Source organism: Simochromis diagramma, unplaced genomic scaffold, assembly GCF_900408965.1.
Source record: "Simochromis diagramma unplaced genomic scaffold, fSimDia1.1 OVJJ01000596.1, whole genome shotgun sequence".
NCBI classification, from domain to species: Eukaryota; Metazoa; Chordata; class Actinopteri; order Cichliformes; family Cichlidae; genus Simochromis; species Simochromis diagramma.
In genome coordinates this window covers 4,943,445-4,966,123 of record NW_024387245.1, presented here as the reverse complement: position 1 = coordinate 4,966,123, position 22,679 = coordinate 4,943,445, and positions in this window count along the sequence as shown.

Sequence of the window (22,679 nt, the reverse complement as noted above, 5' to 3'; positions counted from 1 at the left end):
CTTTTCGTGTATAGAATTTTGAAAAAACATCGGTGCAAATTATAAGTCTGTATTATAATGTCTGGTGTTTTCGTGTTTGTTGGTTTGTTTTTATTTTGTTTTACTTTGCGAGTTGGTTATTAGATGCTGCTCCAGCCGGTCAGAAAATCCCCCGCCGCCCCGCCCTCTCCTGTCTGCGCCGCAAGCAGCAGGCGCACCTCGCAAACGAAGGGCATCCTTACTCCCAGCAAATGGGCGATAGAAAACCGATCGGTGCCTGTACCATTCCCAATATGAGCTGGTTGACGTCGGGGGAGCATGAGTACGAGCATTTTTTTTTGCCGATGCCCGTGATGCTGCCCCCCACCACGATGCCGCCCCAGGCAACCGCCCGTGTCGCCCATATCTAAAACCGCTACTGGGCGTGAATACGAAAGTCAATGTGAGCGCGACTGGTTGTCTCTGTCTATGTGTTAGCCCTACTACAGACTGACGACATGTCAAGGGTGTACCCTGCCCTCACCCTAAGGCAGCTGGGATAGGCTTCAGTGCCCCCCGCGACCCTGAAAAGGATAAGCAGATGCGGATGGATGGATGGATGGATGAACCAAATTGTATCTGAAATGAAATGCAAGTTTTGAGTTTCTCCAATCATTTAAGTAAGTCATTAAGAATTCATTTCAAAGAGAAAAAAACATTAAAATGCTTCATATTGCTTGTACTTTGATATGGCTGAAATATTCATGCCAGGCCCAAGGCATAGCTCAGGGCCATTTTAGTAGAAAAAAAGATGTAGTTTTACATTCATCCACTAAATAAGTTTAATGTGCAATTTAAAAAAAAAACTTCTATTGTGTGTTTTACTGTGTACTAGTTAGGGTATATCTTAACGATGAAATAAAGTTTTTGTGATTGTGCAACAATATACTAAACTACTCACAATCTTAATGAAATGATTTGTTTCTGGGCCCATTACTTAAACAGGCTGGGTTAGGCTCTTTGACATGAGACATTGTGTGATACTTGAGCGTGTGTCACGAGCAGTGACAACACAGAAAGCTAGTAAGTCAAGGTAACGTATAGTGTAACTGCTTAACTATATGTCTATAGTAGTATACATGAAACCCTTTCAAGCTTGGAGATTGTTCAATCAGAATACAGATGGGCCGCAACACATGTAGGTGTTGAATGAATTAAAGCTATGTGCCAGTTTCATTTCTTTTGGCGGCAAACGACCTTGGTAAACATCCTATATATATTCAGTAATAAAAGTTCAAGAGAATTGTGTGAAGGCAAATCATATTTTCATTGTCAGCTGGGTATACTTAAATGAAATGATCAAGAGGCTAGTAATTCAAAGATCAGCTGGATGGCCGTGGAAGAGCATACATGAATAAATAATGCATGTTGTATTCAAAGGGTAAGTGCAGTCACTTTAGACAGACACATGCTGCTGATTAAATTTTCACAGAGTTTGTACAGATACCGCTAAGATCCTTATTCCAGATGGTACGCACACAAGCTGATTTTGGTAACACCCTCTTCACACAACACAGCACCTTTGCAGAAACAGCAACTCACCTCTCTTGACATGCTTAGCAATTTCAGGCGTGTAACGACAGAAGCTGTAATTGCAAGTCACTGAAATTCATTAGCTAGTTTCCTTGCACACCAGCACAAAATCCATAGAGAAGTGCCCTTTTGGTGAGTATGCCTTCCCCCAGAGAATTACTTTAATGGATGAATATACGTGGATAGAGTTCACACAAAATGCCCATGCATATCTCGTCCTGTTGAAGTGAAATGACAGATTCTTGTCAGCGATCACTGCAATGAAGCTTCACCAGAGGACTAGATAAGATTGACATTCATAATAGTTTAACTCTTCTCCGAGCAAAAAAACAGGCACTTAACCTGTATCAAAATGTGGTGAAGTTAAAACACTCATTCATAGGTGTGATCAATATGCTGTAGAACCTAGTAGTAAGTAAGTAGTAATCTGATTGGTTTAAAATTGTTAAAAGCTTCCTGTATAGCTTTATAAATACAATCTAAGCTTTGTGTTATTTATTGCATGTCAGTATCAACAGAACAGTAAACCAACAACCTCTGTTATAATCCTGAGATCACATTTCTCTACTTGATTTAAATTATTAACAGCAGGCAGCCTGTCATCCTGCTTCTTTACATGTAGTGTCATGAATATTATACCAATTACTATATCGATTTACTTCTGGCAAATCCAATTTGTTTCTCAAACTTGACCTTTAGTGCTGACTGTCTGTACTGTAATTTGCAATTAATCAAGCTGGTTTGTGTGTCAAAGCATTTGTTGCCTTGGTAACAGCAAAGGCATATGTATGTAGGGTGTGTCCAAAGGAAATAAAGTCAGGCTGCCAGCTACTGTAAAAGAACAGAAGCATCCTTTAAAATATTCATCAGACCAACAGAGGAGATGCAGCCAGGTTTCATGGCATCGTCATAGACAGCTGCACTCTTCATGTGACAACCAACGTAAGAATTTGAGTAGCCAAGCTGAGATTCATATGTAAAACTCAAAGGGAATTAGATTTTGTCTGCATGTGCCAGAATTTATATTATGGTTACCTGTCTGTCGCCACATGAAAAAAAACCCTCCCCTGGATTGTGAAATGAGATCTCAGTGGATCAGCCTTGCTCTGGTGTATCCAGCAGATGCTCAGTCGAACTCAGACTGGGGAGTTCGGGGGCCAGGTCAGCAGCCTGACGGATTTTGTCACGTTTCTCAAACCATTCCTGAGTAGTTATTGCAGTGTAGCAGGACACATTATTCTGGTAGGGAGTGCCATTGACAAAGGATGGTTGCACTGATCTGCAACACTGTGTACATGAGAGGTGCAGCACTGTCCAACACTCTTCATTTTGCTGCGAAAGATTTGCTTTGTTTTTTTTAGTTTATCAGATCAGATAAATGTTAACACTGACCATTAGAGAGCTGAACAAAAGGCATACAAAGAACTTTGGAATGTCCTTCAAGAAGCCTGGAGATCTATTTCCAAAGACCTGCCTAAGAGAGTTCAGACTGAATTCAGAAGAATTAAGGTTGTCATAGCAAATATTGACACTCAAGCTCAAAACTTATACAGACTGTATGCTCTATTTCCATTCATGTTTTCACATCTTTTGATAAACTAAGCCTATTTCCAAGGTTGCTATTAATGGCTCAAGACTTTGGCACAGTACTGTACATGTCACAGTAACATTTACATGCTTTTTATTATCCCAGCAGAACATCAGATTGTTAAATATTATATTTTACTACTGGTGTCATGTCAGTGGTTTTGAAGTTGAGGTTGACTGGAAACTGATGTACTGCAAGCTGTCACATCAACTTTATATTAGTGTTTTTAATTGACAGCAAATATGTTGACAATAGATTCTGCATTTTCAATTCAATATCAATTCAGTTTTATTTATATAGCGCCAAATCACAACAACAGTCGCCTCAAGGCGCTTTATATTGTACAGTAGATCGTACAATAATAGATACAGAGAAAAACCCAACAATCAAATGACCCCCTATGAGCAAACACTTTGGCGACAGTGGGAAGGAAAAACTCCTTTTTAACAGGAAGAAACCTCCGGCAGAACCAGGCTCAGGGAGGGGCGGGGCCATCCCGGTTGGGGAGAGAAGGAAGACAGGATAAAGACATGCTGTGGAAGAGAGACAGAGATTAATAATAGCAGGTGTAATTCAGTGCAGAGAGGTCTATTAACACATAGTGAGTGAGAAAGGTGACTGCAAAAGAAAAACTGCATCATAGGAATCCCCCGGCAGCCTACATCTATTGCAGCATAACTAAGGAAGGATTCAGGGTCACCTGGTCCAGCCCTAACTATATGCTTTACCAAAATGGAAAGTTTTTAGAAATGACGGAAATATTTATTAGGATTTCTTTTGGGTTTTGTTCAAAAACGAATGACTTCATAACATCACATATGCAGGACACCTTAAACTAGTTGTTTAATTAAGCAGCAAGGCAGAACAAAATCAGGGCGGTATCAAGGCACAGGGACTAAACCCCAATTCAACCAGACCCAGAACTGATCCGGAATTAAAACAGGACTACAACAGTTCAAAATCAGGACTACTGAGGACTTAACCAAGACAGAACCAGAATCAAAACACTGAAAATCATCATAGACCTGCACTACACTTGTTTTTTAATTCTACCAAAGTACACTATTCAGATTCAGAAAAGTTTATATAATTATTTAGTCTTGTTGTGCAAACAAGCCTGCATAACTTAATAAATATAGAATTTGAACAATAACAAACCTAAAAAGATACACTAGGTACGAGATACATGTTCTGATGAGTTTTGGCAAACAAATATTTGACTAACATGTTTGTCTCACCTGCTCTTGTTCCATCTCTGTTATGTCCTCATTCTCCCTCTCCCTCTCTGTCCCTCTCTCTCTCCCTCTCTGTCCCTCTCTCACTCATCTTTGTGCAGACAATCAAGCCAAACACCAACATCATCAAATATACAGTTGAAACCAGATATTTACATACAGATAAAAACACAAACACTTTTTTAATTGTAACATCAAATCAGACTAAATGTTTATTTTTTTAAGATTGATAAATATAAAAAAACATATTTGTTAAATTTAGGAGTAAAGAGAGAAATTGTCTGTATTTCTTAGACCCAAATTGTATTCAAAATTGAGCAACACTTATGGAGGTCCACAATGGTTGATATCTCTTGATTTTCCCATGTCAAAGAAACAGGCTCTGTGTTTTGGGGGTGCCTTATATGCATCCACAGCTGTGCCACCAATTCACTCAAATGGACTCGTCTAACCTATCAGAAGCTTCTTAAGCTCAGAATGGAATCGTCTGGAGTTTTCTTATTACTTAAAGACACAATAAACTTAGTGTATATGTACTATAGATGGCACCATACCACTTTTTTATGTCCGATACCGATATCATAAATTTGGATATCTGCCGATACCGATATGAATAGTGTGTATAGTATGTTTTTAATCCATAAAACTGTTTTTTATAATATCTTGCTGCATTTTGTATAAGTTCACACTCAGGTTTAAATAAACAACAACACTAAAGCTATTCTGTTATACCTGTATGTAAAAAATACACTGCACCCAAAATATTTCATAGTACTGATCAATCTAATAAACTTAAACCTACTCCATCCTTCCTATTCTGGTATTTTACAGAGTACTTAGCAGAAATATTAAGCAACCTAACTAATAGGGTTGCAAAATAGGGAACCACCCCCCACCCTCCACCTCATGATGCTTAATTGATGTAATCAAATTGAATTTGATGCAGGGGGAAAAATGCACAGAAATAAATTATTTTTCAAGAATAATTAAATAGATTCAACATCTTTCTTCAACAGAATTGCAGACTGCACAGATGGTATCTTCCCAAAGGAAAAAGTACTATAGCTTACTAGGGTATATTAGACTTAACAGTTGCTATATACAGTAATGGACTTCTATATATTTTACATAAGATTAAAACTTTGGGTGTAAGAGTCAGATAATTATTTATTAAAAGCTAGACATTTTAAATGAGACTAAGAAAGAAAAGTATGTCTTTGTGCCCCCTTTTCCCTGTTAATGCCCTATCGGCCCCCCTGGCTAAACTTTGCTAGATCCGCCCCTGCACAGTTACCAGCCATCAGCTGCATAGAAAAGGATCCTGGTGTAGAAAGTAATATTAAATAAATTCTAACAACAGCTTATCAAGCTTAAACGTGCTGCTGTTGTTCAGCTGCTGGTTTCCTCTTTCTGGCGCGAAGTGGGCAATAAACAAGTGTTGTGGAAGTTTTCCATTAAATAAAGCCTGCAGATGAGCGGTGAGCGGTAGCTGACATTCTATAATCAAAACACACAAAGAACAGACAACCAAGCTTGTGGAGAGCCTGCATGACCGCGGGGCAGACGGTCAGCAGAGTCTCCCTGAGTCTACAATGGTTCTCAGTTAAATACCTTCTTCAGGAACAAAAGGTAGTACACAGCTGATTCACACCTTAAGGTTCACACTCCCTTGCTACCTCCCAGAGTCCTCAAAGAGACAAAAGATTCTTCAATTCAATTCAATTTTATTTATATAGCGCCAAATCACAACAAAAGTCGCCTCAAGGCGCTTCATAGATACAGAGAAAACCCCAACAATCGTATGACCCCCTATGAGCAAGCACTTTGGCGACAGTGGGAAGGAAAAACTCCCTTTTAACAGGAAGAAACCTCCAGCAGAACCAGGCTCAGGGAGGGGCGGCCATCTTCTGCGACCGGTTGGGGTGAGAGAAGGAAGACAGGATAAAAGACATGCTGTGAAGACAGAGGTTAATAACAGAAATGATTCAATGCAGAGAGGTCTATTAACACATAGTGAGTGAGAAAGGTGACTGGAAGTTGCTTTCTTCCTGTGGAGTTGTTTGCTTTCCCCAACTTCCTTACTAGACCCCCACCATTTGTCTTACTGTATGAGTGTAAGACATGTTAAAATCCAGTGGCACCAAGGCATCATACAATAAAATAATGTGATTAATACATAAATAAAATTCCTATACACAAGCAAGAGAGACGGACCCGCGACAGGAAAGCCGATCAGCTGATCATTAATCAGTTTCACGACTGAAGTAGCAGCAAGAAGAGGCACTTGCACCATATATCGGTTGTTAAGCTTAACGTGGGAATGCTTTACAAACATTCAGAGATGAACTTACACACTTGCTTTACTTCTCTCTGGGATCACTTCCTTGGAGATGAAATGCCGGTTTGGTAGCGAGGCTACAAATACACACTGCTCCGACGTGCTACGGTTATGAGCCGAGTTACGCCGTGTCGCAAGTTTTGTGAGGTGCTTTTTTGATATTTAATGGATCGAATTACATTTTTTTTATTTTTCTCCGATATCCGATCCAGTAATTTACATCAGTATCGGACCGATACGTAATATCAGATCGGTCCATCTCTAGTTTTGGCTTCCTCTCATGGTCTTGATTACCTTCACCTGTGTCTTATTCCTTTCCTTTTTTTTTCATCCCCTTATTAGTGCAGTAATCCTGCTGAGGTAATCCCCTCTTCCTCCTTGTCTTTGTGTCATGTGTTATGCTCCATCCTATGCTTCTTCCTTGTTCCTCAGGCATTGAGATTTTAGTTTAATCCCTTTGACTTAGTTTGTATTAGAGCTTTTTGTCAGGAATTAAAGGACCTCATCTGTACTCAGCATGTTTTATGACACTTTGTCTTCCAGCCCTTCAAATATTCCAAGCTTATTTGCATACTTAACAAAAACAGCCAAATAATCTATATAGTGTCATTAACACTAGAATGATTAGCCTTTTAACCTACCCTAGAGAATTTAGGTTAAAAGTCTCATAACCCCCCCCCCACACACACACACACACAAAACAGGTCACTTTGTTTACATTTCTTGCTTATGTTTTCAAGAGATGGAGAACATGGAAACATTTCACATGCGGTATACACTGGAGATTTAGTGTCTTTAGGCTACTTGTGTTTTCTTTGGGCATACTAGTGTCTTTGTGTTCTGTGAACTGGCAGCACAGGCTGTGGATGAGAGAAAAATAAAGATTAGAAGGATTGGGACTTAGAAGGAAAACGGAATAGGGTTTTGGAGTAAGGGCAAGGGAAGTAAACAAAGGAACACAGGAAACTGAAGAGAGAAAGAAGAAGCAAGTGTGATGGAAAGAAGCAGGCGACAAGAGACGCAAAGAAAGAAACAAAGACCGCTTGCATTTAAACACACGTGTCAGCAGGTCTTTACGTGCATACCTCTACAAATATCTATAATAAGGAGTCATTTTGAGATGCAGTATAATAAACAAAAATCACATGTTGTTATTACTGATTACATACAGTAGTTAGGTCCATTCATGGGGCTGTTTGGGTTGTACACTCTGTGCCTCTCTCTTGTATGTATCTAACTCTGACAAATTGCCCTGTTTGGGCTTTTTTTTCTGTGCAGCATATCTTATTTTATGCTGCACAGTGTACAAGGAAAAAGAGAAACAGCCAAACAGTAAAAGGTAAGCCTCCAAGGAATCTATTGTATGAGAAGAAGTCTTGATTTAGTCTAAGCTTGCTTGGATATTACCCTTATTTAAGACAGATACAGAACATTTAGTAAGCAGTTTTTTCTTATAATTTTTTTAATTTGCTAATAAAACTTACCTTTAGTGTTTCCCTTGAGCTCCAAAAAAATGTTTAGTTGAGTGACAGGACCTTTGATACCAGACAGGCAGGAAATGGAAGAAACCAACCGTGGACTGAAAGCAGGGGGCAAAAGATTGTGTTTTTTGGAAATGTGATTATATATAATAAAAAATTATAAAAAAAACATCAATATTGGTAAATTAATCGTGGCCTGTAAAAAAATATTTGTTGGTTTATATTAGAGTTTTCTAGTTTTCTTCACTGTTGTTGTTGCTGCATTTATTTAAAAGACAAAATTAAAAAATACAAAAAAATCAACTTTACCTTATTGTGCCTGTGCCTTACTTGTTGCTGATATCGAGTATTAAATATGTGTTGTGTGTTGGCAGTGGCTTCCATTGACTTTATTTGCAAGATGGTTTCATTTGGTGTGGGATGAGAGAAGCACATCTGCTGCAATTTATGATCGCCAGTAAAACCTTCTAATTTATGTTCCTTTCAATGCATCTATCAATTATGTTTTTATTAGCAAACAAAATAAATTAGTTTCTTTACTTGTTCTGGTAAAATATGGCATGGCACGTGTAGAAAAAGACATTTCTTATAAAAAAAAGAAAAAAACAATCTTGAGCATTGCTTGAAAGCTCAGCCTCATTCACTGCTGTTTGATGCTAACAGTATCGCAGATGTTGGCTCGTGAACTTTATCTGTCATGTTAGCTAATTTGTTTGAAAACAGACTGTGCCCAGATACACAGATGCAAGGACATGTCTGCGCATTCTATATATGAAAACATTTCACAGGGAAGAGGACGAGTAAAAAGACGTTTCCGGGATTTAACTTCCTTTCTAATTTCCTCTGATTTTCTGTTTTATTTTCCGTCACTTAAATCTGTCATTCTATTTCTCAAGCATAACTCAGGCACGCTGAGCAGTCACTGCCAGCATGGCTGCAGGCTCAACAATTTCACTCTTGTCTTTTCAGTGTCTGAATAGAAAACAGATAGAATTGACTGTATCGGCTATAAACAAAGAGAATATTCAGTCAAATCTCCAACCCCCTAATGCTTGATAAAAGCAGAATTTGACGGGGCATTTGTTGAAGATAGCTGGATGGGAGCAGAATGAGAAGCAGTCGGAGAGGGGAAGAAACTAACAATGTAATTCAGATAGTTCAGGGAGGAACTACGAGATAAGGCAAGTTTAGGAGTGCAAAGAGACGGAGAGAAAGTGAAAGAAATAGCAGGAAAGATGCAAATGTCCTGCGTCGATAAGCAGGGAGACAATCTCAAGCGACATATGGAGCAGTGTGGAGAAGGAGCTCCTTCAGCATGGGCCTTATCTGCAAAAATACTCCTCTTCAGCCTGATTGAATGACTAATCTCCAGTTCTGACAGCATAACAAGACTAAAAGTACACAAAGACACAGAGCCTGAGGAGGTGGAAGAAGCTGGTCAGACTGGGAATACTGCAGGGCATTTATCTGACGGACAAAGGAAAAAATTGGGTATATATTTATATATACATGTGTGTGTGTGTGTGTGTGTGTGTGTGTACTGCAAACTGAAGAATTGCATAAATTACTTTGACAAACACATGCCGTTTAACAAAAAAAAAAAAAGGGGGGGGGGGGGGCAGAAAACTCTGTGGATATAAACACACACAAGAAAAGGAATAAAAAGCATAAAACAATGGTACATGGCTGGTTGTGCATTTTCCTGAACATGGATAAGTGAACGTGACACTTGAGTCATTTGTCATGCAAATTTCCCCAAGGAGCCTCACCTGCAGCATGCCTGAACTCTCCCTTACCCACCACTGCCCGCCACTGATTTTCTCATTTAGACCTCCACAAGTAATTAGAGTTCATTACCAGCATTCCTGATGCAATTATTTGGCTAATGGAACCTCATTAAAAACCTGCAGTCAACTTCCCCCATTGTTTTTTTCCTCCTGAAATGTCGTTCATACCTGTTATTTAGCAAGACCTTTACTACCACTGGTGGAAGAACAGAAAAGAAAAATGTAATAGCCCGATGGAAAGAAAACAAGATGTCACAACAGTCAAGTGATGGAAATCAGAGCACCTGCAGACAGCTTTGAACTACAGTATACAATAACTAATATCTGCTGTTTTGATTCCCTGACGACAAAGCTGACAACTTTCTGAAAAGCCCTCAGAGTGATATCTCCATATTATTCATAAAAGGAAGAAAAATCATCGTCTCACTGCTCTCACTGGAGATATTTATATTTAAAGGGAGAACTTGGGCAGTCTGTCTTACACATAAAGTTAAGTTGTCTGTAAAAACAAACTAGCCAACACATTTCAAAGGGCATGACTTTTACTTTATAGGTGACTCTCATTTAAAAGTTTCCCAAGGTTTTTTTTATTTACTCAGGAGTTACATTTCATAGAGTTTACTTTGTAAATTTACTCATACATCAAACTTTTTATTTATTGTTTATTGTAGACTGTACCATTTTTTATTCTTTATCTTGCTGCTGTAATACAACAATATCCCTGGGATCAACAAAGCGACCTACTTACCTGCCTACAGACTAGAGGGTGCCAATCTGCAAGCGACCAAATCAATTGCAAGAGATTTTGGTACAGCATCATATACCTCTTTGCAACCACTTTTAACTTTCCTTAATCACTCGAATACAAATTTTGCCCTAGCTAGTAGTGGTTGCCATCGGATCACTGAGTGTGGACTGTGCACACTTTTCACCCTCCATGGCTGATACCTTGGCCAGGGGCAGAAATTAGAGGGAGGATAATGAGGTTAAGCTCCAATTATTCTGCATTCTATGAAAAATAGCAGTGTCATCTCCAGTGTGTCACTGTAAATACATTTGCAATATTAAAAAATATTATTTATAGAAGGAAAACAATACGTTTGCAAGTTTTGAAAAAAGGGTAATCTTTTCACATAATCCAGAGTGGATTTACTAATACCTATTTTACTTCAAGCTAGTATAAACAATGGATGTGTTACATATTCCAAAGTAACGTGTAACAGACTGCACTAAGCTCGTGTCACATGAGTTCTTCGATTATCTGCAGGATGAACAAAGCTGCTGACTTCTATTTGTGTACGATGATGAGAAAAGTATTGGTCTATAGCATTTGAGGATCAGCAATATGGACCACGGGTCCCGTTAACAGAATAGTTTGTCACTAATGGAATTTTAACAATGATGGAAAACTTTCCAGACTGCCCATCTTTATGACAGATTATTATGTAATTCATATGCAACATTGTTAAGAACAGTACTAGCAGCCCACAGTATGGACTGTCTCTCACATAGCATAACGTAGAACATGGTTTGTCAGGCAAAAGAATAACAAATGATATGGAAACGGGTTCCCAGAGGGTTAAAATCAGAGCTAGAGATGTTCTGATGCATTGATTTTTACCATAGAGATGCGGCTCATATGCTCTAAAAACTGATGGAGTATTATAAAATCAATGCTGAGTTAAATGAGAATCCATGAGAATAATATGAACATCATGTGAATCAACCAGTGATGTTCCTAATTTCGGTTGACTTTTACTTTTCTTTCTTCAACATGTAAATCAGCATTTGTAAAGGTGGGGGGTTCTTTGGTAACTTCATTTTTCATTGGGACAGTAGAGCAACGGTAATCAAATCAGACTGGATATGAATATTTTCTCTTTAGAAAAATCTCTGAATCACTGAAAAAGTTTAATGTGATCTTAAATATGGACATTAGTTTAGGTTTTATAAAAAGAAGGTTGTGGCTCAGTGTAAACTTCCTCTGGGGCAGGAAAACCTATCTGTTGTCTTTGGAAGTGATTGCTAAAACAGAAGGCAAACACAAAGCAATGAACAAATAACCGCAGACCCTAGAATAATGTTAAAGCTTAGCCTGTCCCAGCCAAACAGTCCAAAATTGGCTTTCAACAAAAGCAGTGACCAACAGTTCAGGCTTGTGTTGTAATTAATGTGTCATTCATTATGTGACAATGCATCCTGGCAATGCAAAAGTAATGTAAGAAGGTGTGTAGCAAATTACTTTCTACAGGTCAAAAGAAATAATGACTAATATCTTAGACATTACTTTCATTTTAATACGGGCCCCAGCACCTCAAGGAATGCATTGCAAGTGCAGATGGTGATGGTAAAGACACCATCCCAGCTTGCACTGGCAGGTTTTTAGCAGCCATATTATGTCTGCTGTACCATATTCTGGCATTAATGTGTTGTAAGATGTCATCTTCAATGTGAAGGAGTTTAGAATGATCTGTAATGTGAGGTTCAACGAGCAAATACAGCAAAGGAGCCTGAAAATCACACACAAGTGCTGCAAATCTCAAAACAATTTCAACAAATTTGTGTTTGATTTGTTGAAATCTGTTGAAATTCAAGCACTGTGAAAGCGTGTTAACCTAAATATCCCACTTGAGACACAGTAATATGTTGCATTGTGACCCTATGAAACAAGCACAACCTAATGAGAATATTACTGAAGTTAAACCAGGTCAGAAAACAGGCTGTTTGTAGAAACTAAATGTGAGTGATGCACAAGCTGGTACATGAGTATGATAAGAGAGTTTATTACTTTTTGAAAACATTGCCCATGGCGTGTTACTGAGACCGCTGAATAGAAAATAAACCAAGTTCTTTAAACTATATAATTCAACTATAAAAACCAAGATGAGTGACATAAAGTTGTAAAGGACTGTGACTATGCGCTTACATCATGCTGCTCCCAGATCCCTGTGCACATGGGCAATGTTTCATCTGAGGCTTAAGCTATTCCCTGTTGAAAGATAAGGAGCAATGTGTTGATGCATGTTTATAAGCTTTGATTTAAGCATTTTCTCATTCAGGAGCATTGCTACAAAGCCAGCCATGCAACACACGCTGGCTTGCTTTGATATGACCAGACATGAATCATGAAATGACTATTGATTTTTTTTTGGAAAGGAGCGATGTTAAAAGACGGCCTATTATGCAATCCATTAAGAGATGAAGGAAGCAAATATGTTTTAATCATTTTCTGCTACCATTGTCTTAAATGTATTTCAAGCAAATGCATGATAAATGTGATTGGTGAGGCAACCAAATCATCTAAATGCCCTATTGTCTTGTGTGTGTGTGTGTGTGTGTGCATGTGTGTGCATGTGCGTGCATTTAGTAAGGTTTTAGGCAAATTAAATTATGAGTCACTGTATGTATGTAGTGTTTGTAGACACTGTGTACAAACATAGCTCTGGATGAATACTGTACTTCCAATTTAATAACAGTTATCTTCTCTGCAAAAAAAGAGCTGCAGAGACATACAGCAATTGGTTCTCTATGCAAAAGAAAGAACACAAACACATGCTAATTGTTTTTGGTAGTGTAATATGGTGGTTAGTTACATGAAGGGTCTAAAGGGCCTAGAATTGTATTCATTTATGAACTAAATCAGTTTTAATCTTAACATCTTGATGCTAGGACTGTGGTTCTCTGATGCTATCACATCCTATGAGTTTGACTAGTGCTGTTAGTTTTTAAATTGGATTTTAAAACTCTCTTGTAAGCAGTGTGCTACCTTATTTCTGTCTCATTTCTGTGATGCTGTTATTGTTAATGTGATATAATCTTAACCAAAAGAAACTGAATTAATTTCTTTGTAGCATGGCAGAAAGTCTGTGGCCCAATTAAAGCTAATTTCCTGTATATAAATACCAACCACTGATCTGACAGGTAATTTTTTGTAACTTTAAAAAATATATATATTTTCACAGGTCACAGTAGCATTTTAATCCACTTCCCAGAACATCCTGAAGAAAGAGATTACTAAACTAATGGACTCACTCAGTCACTGTATCAACAGCTTGTTCACAAGTTAAAGAAATTGGTCGTGCTTGCCGCTTGCCTCTATAACAGAGCTGTGAACAAACAACTTGTGTGCCACAGTAAGTCCTGACAGCGCTGGTAAACAAGTTTGGGGAATTCGTATGAATGTATTTAGAGTGTTGACATTTTGAGTAAAGAATGAAAAAAATAAAATCCTCAATAAAGCTATAAAGCTGTCTGCCTTTTCTTTTGCTTCCAGAAGCTGGCCATTCGAAAACAGAGTGGACTCGTAGGGAGGAATGCCTTGAGGAGACTGTAAGTAAAATGGCCTATTATCATTTAAAGATATGCCAGTTGATCCCCAGGATAAAATTAAATGTATGGAAAAGTACACAATATGTCATGTCTAAACAAACAAGACTAATCCTTCTGGAAAATGTGACCTTTTTAGCAAAAATCCCAAAACAGCACTTGTACATATTCAAGCGGCGTTCAGACTTCTAGTGGCCGTACAAATCATGACTCATGTCCTCTGGGAGCAAAGGAGAAAGTCTGATAGTTAGCGACAAGGAGTGATTATAATGTGCACAAAGTGCATCAAAGAAAGAATAAAGGAAATCAGAAAGACGGTGTACACTACAATACAGTAATTGTTAACTGTTTACTTAATTCTGTTATCTTTGCCTGTGTTTCCTCTTTGTGTCTCTATCCATGGTGCTGAAACAGTGCCCTTATTAGTCCAGGAATATTTTCACCATGAGCTGTGTTTTACAGTTACATATGCCCGTGTCCTTAAAATAGATTAGCTGAGGAATGGTGCACAATTAATTTAGTCTCTAATGTTGTACATACCTTTTTTTTTAAAAATGTGTCCCATAATTGAAGATTCTGAAATGTTTATTTTTTTATTTCAAATGATTATGTATCTGTATTCTGTCCATTTGCACTGATATCTTAGTAATGTGTGCACCATAGTTTAACTGGAAAACAGGGTTTGAGCCATAAGAACATATAAAAATATGTTCCTCCCTGATAACAGGAGGATAGAGCCTGCTGTGAGATGAATTCATTGACAGTAGCAATAGAGAGGGGGTACACTTGATAATGAGGCATTGCATTAGACAGCTAAAGGCACGGCGCACTTTAAAATGAGTGAGAGAAGTGTGAGAAGAAGAGGGTAGAGGAGTATAAGATAGAACATGACAAGACTGTTGGATCTACACTTATTCTCTCCAGCTGAGCTGTAGCTTGATCGCAGCACTGGGACTAATTTCTTGGCAGTTTTAAAGGAGTCTGCCTTTGTAGGCGGGCGAAGGTTTAGATGGAATAACTTGAACATATTTCCCACAAGTCCCTGAGTTTGAGAATTGGGACAGTGTGGATTGCTAATTGAGTCAATTATAAGGGTATGTGTGAAGGACAGCTAAAAGCTCGTGTTTTACATGTCAGTTCGCAACACATCAGAGAGGCAACTTTCTTATGTGTGTATGTCCACAGAAGAACTATGTGGGTGCAAAATTGTAAAGTTACCACTTCCTAAACCCCAGAAACCATTTACATACAATACAATAAACCCCATGCTTGTAACTCTCGTCATCCTTTTAGACAAGCTTTTCAGTAGTTGATGATTTTTGCAATGTAGCACATGCTGCTCCTATAGCTTCAGCAGCAATTTCAGAAAATATCAGCCTTTCTAAAATTTCTGAGGGCTACCAGCCTCTCACAGAGGTTTTGAGATGAGAGATGCTTTCCTTGTGCCTACAGGGAACCCTAAAACACACACTAATGGATTATAATGAGCTTAATTTGCTCTAGGATGAGTGATAAGGCTGTGAGAGCACCGAGGCATATCTTGAGCTTCCATTTTCACCATATTTAATACGGGGGAAGTGAAGACAGAGGAAAGAGGCATTACAATAAAGTCAAGTAGGCAGAAGAGATAACAAACATGATTACATTATGAAAATCCACTTGTGCTTTCATATCACCTGAAAAAAGCACACTATATATAGCCAGTCTGTGTTAGGACTGAGCAGCCGGTGAAGTTACAATTTCTAATAAGAAAAATGAGGGCCAGTCGTTTGTTTTGATGCATGCGGGCTATTATAGCGTTATTATACATCACTAGAGAAGGCACTCTGGCTGAATCACAAAACCTCTTTTCATAGCAAGACCCTGCGCTGGAGTTTTTACAAGGGAAATTAAACTCACTTGTTAAAAGGTAAATAGACATTTTTGTTGTCACTGTGCAGCATGATAGTGGGTGTGCAACCAGCTGGTTTTACCTGGCGCTTTTGTGGGGTTTTTTCTCTTTTTTTTATCATCTGGCTCCAAGTAAGAACGAACTGTTATCTCTGTGGGTTCACGGACCATAATCCCCTTTTCAGTATTCTGTTTGAGCTTTTGGAGCATGATTAGATATGGCAAACGTGTTGATCTGCGAATGCCGAACAGCTCAAATGGAATAGAATGATAAAATACGGTTGGTTTGCCTTTGTAATGGCTCACTAAAGTACAGAACAGATACAAGGAAATGGGCTCAGAGTGGCTCACGCATAATTTGAGCGAGTCACCTGTAGCTGGTTGGGAACATGTGGATCAGACCTCGGCATCGCCGTCCTCTCAACCCCCTTGAAGATATCATTTTTCTCAGTCTTCGTCTTCATATTTATATGCAGAGACATACCTACAATCACAAGATGCTTCAACAGTGTCAGCTTTGAAGTGGGCAAACACAATGTGCTTTTCTGATCTAATTAATGCACCAATTAAGAAAAAGGAAAACTGGCTTCCCAAGGGCAGCTTTGCCCATGCTTTACTAATTAAATCTGGGAAACATGAGTGATATGCTTCCTGATCAGATGTGACACCTTGTTTCTTGGTGCAGATAGCTACACTAGGTACACCCAGCCACCCCACCGCACGGAGACACACACACACACACACTCACACACACAAAAACAGGTACTGCGATGTTTAGCATTTTGTAGTTTGCACTATTGAAAATGAAGCAAATTGCTACATGGGACCAAACTAAAGTCAGTATTTAAGTTGGAATCAGATAATATAATTCTCATAATACATTCTCTGTGAATTTGACAGTGCACAGAGACCAACTCTGGAAAGTTTTGATGAACACTACATGCAACAGAAAATATGAGGTTGGTCAAATTTGATTTTCCGATACTTTAAGCACAAACAAAATTCGATTCTCCTCAAGTAGCAGCAGAAGTCTGAGAAGTTACTATTTCAAGCACTGCTAGGGAAGAATTTCTGTGCTTTGACTGACACGTTATTCATTATTTCATACCAAGAACTGACATTAACTAAAATAAACTTTTATTCAATTTACTTTACAGAGTCTTGCCTCTATTTATTACTATATGCATAACTTCCCTTTTAAACTACAAGTGTAAAATAAGCTTGAGGTAAGCCGGCACCCGTTATTGTTGTATTCACTTTACACAAACATTAAGAAGTAAATGATAAACTTATTGTGCTGTCGTGTCCGTTGAAGCAAAAAAAGAAAAGAAAGGAAGAAATTAAAAAGTTATCGTCACAGGAGGGCAAGTAAGGCCAGCTTTTCAGAGTAAAGACAATCTGATTTAAATGCTAAAGTTAACTCATTAATCACAATTTAAATGCAGCTCACTATAAACATGTTCTGAATTTCTTGTATATAGCTGGCAGACTCAATTGTAACCTCTATTAGGCATGCCTGAGCTTTACTGGGTGGAAATAAACTCCAAAGAAGCATTAAAAAGTGTGAAAGCATTAAATAACATTCATTCGACAATTGTTATGAAGTGCTGTTGGAATTTTTAGTAGCTAAAGTTTGTTTTCTACTTACTTGAAATTAGTTGCCAAAAAGAAAAAGAAAGAGCAAGGCTACCATGGCAGGACCCTGCAGTTGTCTGTGCCCTATTTAAATCGAATCCTTCTCATTGCAATTTATTTCAATCTATAGCTTTTACATTGTATCAGAGATTAAAAGAAATGCAATTTTGATCTTTTGTTATAAATTACTTGGCTAAATTCTTTATCGCCTATTTTACAATGCTTTGACAAAAAGAAAGACAACTAAACTTCGACAAGCGTAACAAAGAGATAATTTCAGAGGTTATCTGTCAGAAACTTGATCAAGGCGCTGCAGCTGTGATTCATTTTGCATTCAACAAACCTGAAGCTGACAAATAGAATTAATTGCTTATTGACAAGTTTTGCCCTTCCTTTCCTTTTCCTGGTTTCCATCTCTCTCTCTTTTACAAGCTTCTTTATTTCATTCATTATTATTCTCTCTTGGCCAGAAAATTAACAAATCTTTTCAGAGTGTCAGTGGCAAACTGGTGTATTTATAAATGCAGCTCTGTGGAAGTATAGGAAGAACAATGAATATTTAATGGCTTTGTTCTTGTCCTCACCTTTCCTCCTGTTGATCCATCCTCTCCCAGCTCAAAAAACCCTACACAAAGCCAGCAGTTTGTTTATTCTAGGTCTTCAGCAACTGACCGCAAACAATATTGAGTATCACTGGCCCATGACTATCATATATTGCTCATTTTAAACAGTTGCTTTTTAGTGATGACATTTTTACTTTTACTTTTTCACCTGGTTCTACCTGTGCAACAAGGTCATACAACTGTATCAGGTGATCAGTTTTGTTTATTTGCATTACATTTGCATTTGAACACATACATTTCTCCAGTGCACCAGAAAAGTCAAAGCCACAGTCTCCAAACCACACATTGTAGCCGGTCTCCCTGCCAACTTGTAAACCTTCGCTTTCACTCTTGCTGCTGTTCTTTGGTCACAAATAACCCCTGGCACTTGTCTCCACCCACTTCACTCTCCCTTTGCTCTCATCTTCTCCTCTCTTGTGCACTCTGTGTTGCTTTGGATGGCAGACCCCAGGAATTTAAGCTCATCCATCCGCACTATCTCTGCTCCTTGCAGCTTCACTGTTACACCTGTCTCCCTCTCATTTACACATATATTCTGTCGTTCTTCTACTTACTTTTATTCCTCTCCTTTCCAGGGTGTACCTACACCTCTACAGGATCTCGTCCACCTGCTCCGAATTCTCACTAAAGATCATAATGTCATCTGCAAACATTACAGTCCATGGAGATTCCTCCCTGACCTCATCTGTCAACCTGCTCATCTGATCTCATCCCCTGATCTAATACCAACCCCACCTTGAAACTACATAGCCACAAATGAAAAATAATTCTGCAGATCAGAATTGCCCTTGTATGTTAGTGTTTTGCAGCTACATATTCGTACTTGTAAATTGGAGCATGGAAACTTTTCAAAGAATAACAGTTTTCTCAGAAGTCTGCCTCAACCTTGCTCAACCTTTCCTTTCAAGACTGTGTCACTCTGCACCAGGTCTGTGCTTCTGATTGTTAAGAAAATAATTAATTTCTTCAACACAAGGTCTAGACTGGAGAGTCTAATTACAGGAATGGGCAACATTTGGTACGCTGAAATCATCTGTTAGGTGAATAGAATATCCACATTTATTGGATTTGACTGCTGGAACAAAAAGAGTCATCATCAGTCTCTTATATCTTAGCAAATTTTGATGAACAGCAAGCCACCTTTTGTTGCCAAAATATTTGATTGCTCCTTAAAAGAAAAATGTTTTGTTGTTATCTTCAAATGCTGCCTATTTTGCAGGAAGGTGTCCTTTCATGTATCGCATTCTTATCCTGACCTTAACTTCCCAATGTGAGGTCCTTTTGATTTGTTATCCTGCATTTTACATTTGGATTTGTGTGTTAACTCCAATTAACACTTCACTTCAGTCCTGAAATATTTATATTTCATTTATAAAGCAAAAGCAGAATAAAAATAAGACACCATTAACATTACTACACTATTACACATTATACTGATACTAGTTGATGAAGTAAGCAGCAGGTTGGGTATGATGAAGTCATGTCTTACAAATGTGCAGATGAAGAGCTGGTTCAGAAAAAATACAGACAGTGAGTCCAAGGGCTGTTTACGTAGTCAGCCTTCACAGCTCAGTTAGTCACTGTGAAGGGCAGTCTCACCCCCAACTCCTGAAAGATTTGCACTTGATTAGCACTCGATAATACTTCAGCATCCTGTTTGAGCACAATAAGCAGCCCAGTAGTTTCTGTTTGGGATAGATACCACAACAGTGTAGCTAATTGTTCCCTACTGGTGTTGTCACTGCTGTGGGACTTTTCATCATGGTAGAAATTATATTACAAGCTTGTTGCAGCTTAGCAGGTGGGAGACATTTGCCCTCTTACATATGGTTGACACTTTATAACTACACTGTCTCTGCATGTGGACCTTAATTGACTCAAGTACAAGGAGCTTTAAGGTTATTGTGTACTGTGAGATTTGGTATAATCAATCACATGAGGCCTTACAGTGTAATCAGTAGGCACTTTTAACCACCAAATCAATTTGCACAAGATACACATAGAGTCTGCTGCTTCAGATCATTCTGATTGCCATTGTTGTATTTACGTGATAGTGTAACATTTGATGTTCATAGTAAAATCTTCCATTAATTTAAAGAGCTAACAATTGACAGTACTGTTAACTCTATACTGAGAATAAACCTTCATCCAGGCAGGCATACAAAAAGGTGAATATATTGTCTTCTCAGCTGAAGCAATGCCCAGCAGTCTGCAGATCTCTTTGAGTTGTCTGTTTTTTCTGTTATCTTCATGTTTTTTGTAAGTGTACGGCAAGGCGCTCAGTGAGAAAGCTGACTATAAAAGAAGCAGTCAAAATTTTGAAAATAAATGTATGAAGGTGCCGCCACTAAAATGTATTTGCCTCTGTCCCCACTGTACCGATAGCTGCTGTTTATATTTACTCTGTGTTCTCAGTCTCATGTTTTTTTTCCCGCCTTATGCACATCTGAGCCCGGACTCCTATAGTATACACATGCAATGAAGAGCCCTAAGCCAGAGAATGCTCCTTTTGAGGGTTAGCATTTCAAACTACTTCATTCCTTACTAAAAACAACTCAGGTGTGTCAGGACTTACTTTTTTTTTTTTTTTTTGCCTGCAATATTGTTTTTCCTGTAGGATAATAGTGACAAAAAGGGAATTTGGTTCTGTGCTAGAGTGCGCCCCTTATAGCTGTTTGTGCTCACATCAGTTACGCTCACATGGCTCCATCTACCTTTGGTTGGTTTGCCATGTGTATGAATTTGAAAAAGGTTTTAGCCCGCAGAGAGTCTGAGCCCATAATGTGTCTATAATCCTGAAATGTTGCTTCTAGAAGTGTTCTTTCAGCATCGAGATGGAAAATATGCTCTCCTTGGTCCAGTAATTGCAGTTATAGACTGCGTCCCCTATCGTCTTTGGGAGAAAGACTTTCTTTTCCCTATCCCTGTAAGATGGAAAGCATGAGGTGAGTTTAAGCAACAGTCACAGTCGCTTTCATAGATAGATAGATAGATAGATAGATAGATAGATAGATAGATAGCATTTATGAATCCACAAAAACAGAGAGAATTTCATTCTTCAGCAAAGACTTTAAATTCTTTAAACGGCGTTGTGGGGTTTAGAGTGTAGTTAAGAGTGAAAGCAGTGACCCTGGGCTTTGTCTGAACCTACATAGGATGCATTTTTTAAAAATAATACTGTGTCACTACATCAATTCTAGTGACTGTTCAGAGTCTCAGCAGCCTGGCTCATTCCCTTGCAGCAATTTATCCTTGTCACATCTGCCTGTGAGTTCTTCATCATATAGACTCTTGATCATCTTCCTCTGCGTTTATTGTAGTAGATAATATCTGACAATTTATGGTAACAATATAGTATTAATTAGCTTGCCAGAAAGGTTAGGGTATTTTCTATAGAAATCATGTGTGGATTATATTTCTAGTCTCATGGAGAAGAGAAACATCCTTTGTCAGTAACATTTACATTTCTGCATGAAAGAAATATTATAAAGAATAGATAGTAATAATAATAATAATGTATGTTTATTGGATAGAAAGTTCATTATATCACAGCATCGATCTCCTGGTCATCCTTTGGTATGGTCCTCCTGAAAAATCTTCTGGCTGTCTTCTGAAGGAGCTGAGATCTCCTGGCTGCCCTTTAGACTACTTCTGCCTGAGGCACGAAGTCTCCTGCTCTGCTGCTCTCCAGTCCCTAGGCTGCCTGCTCGAGGTCTCCTGCTCACCTCACCTTCAGTCCTAGAGCTTTGCAGTGCGCCTCAGTGCTCCTGCACTGCTCGTTTTCATTACTCATTTCAGCAGCATGGTGTGTTTCCTGACTCCCTAATAGATCCCTCAGTAATCATTACTAACCAGCTGTTTCCACCTGCTCCCTGCCCGTTGATCGAGTGTGCCATGTTGTCTTTGTACTTTTGGACTTGTTATGGACATGTTCATGTTCGTGGCTGTTTTGTTCATTTGCTTTCACATATCCAAACCTGCACCTGTCTGAAAACCTGACAGTCAATCTCTAAGCTTTTGTCATAGTCATCATTTTCACAATTCATGTCATTTCACTGCACCTACTTACCTGTTTGTCACCGTCTGAGACCATGACTCTGAGGCCTTCACCCATACCTAAACACTTACAGCTCTACACAGCAGCTTTATTGTTCTATTCCCTTTGTTATTTGTGTACAAAACCAGAGTGGAACACACTTAACTCATAAAAATAAAATGAAAGTAA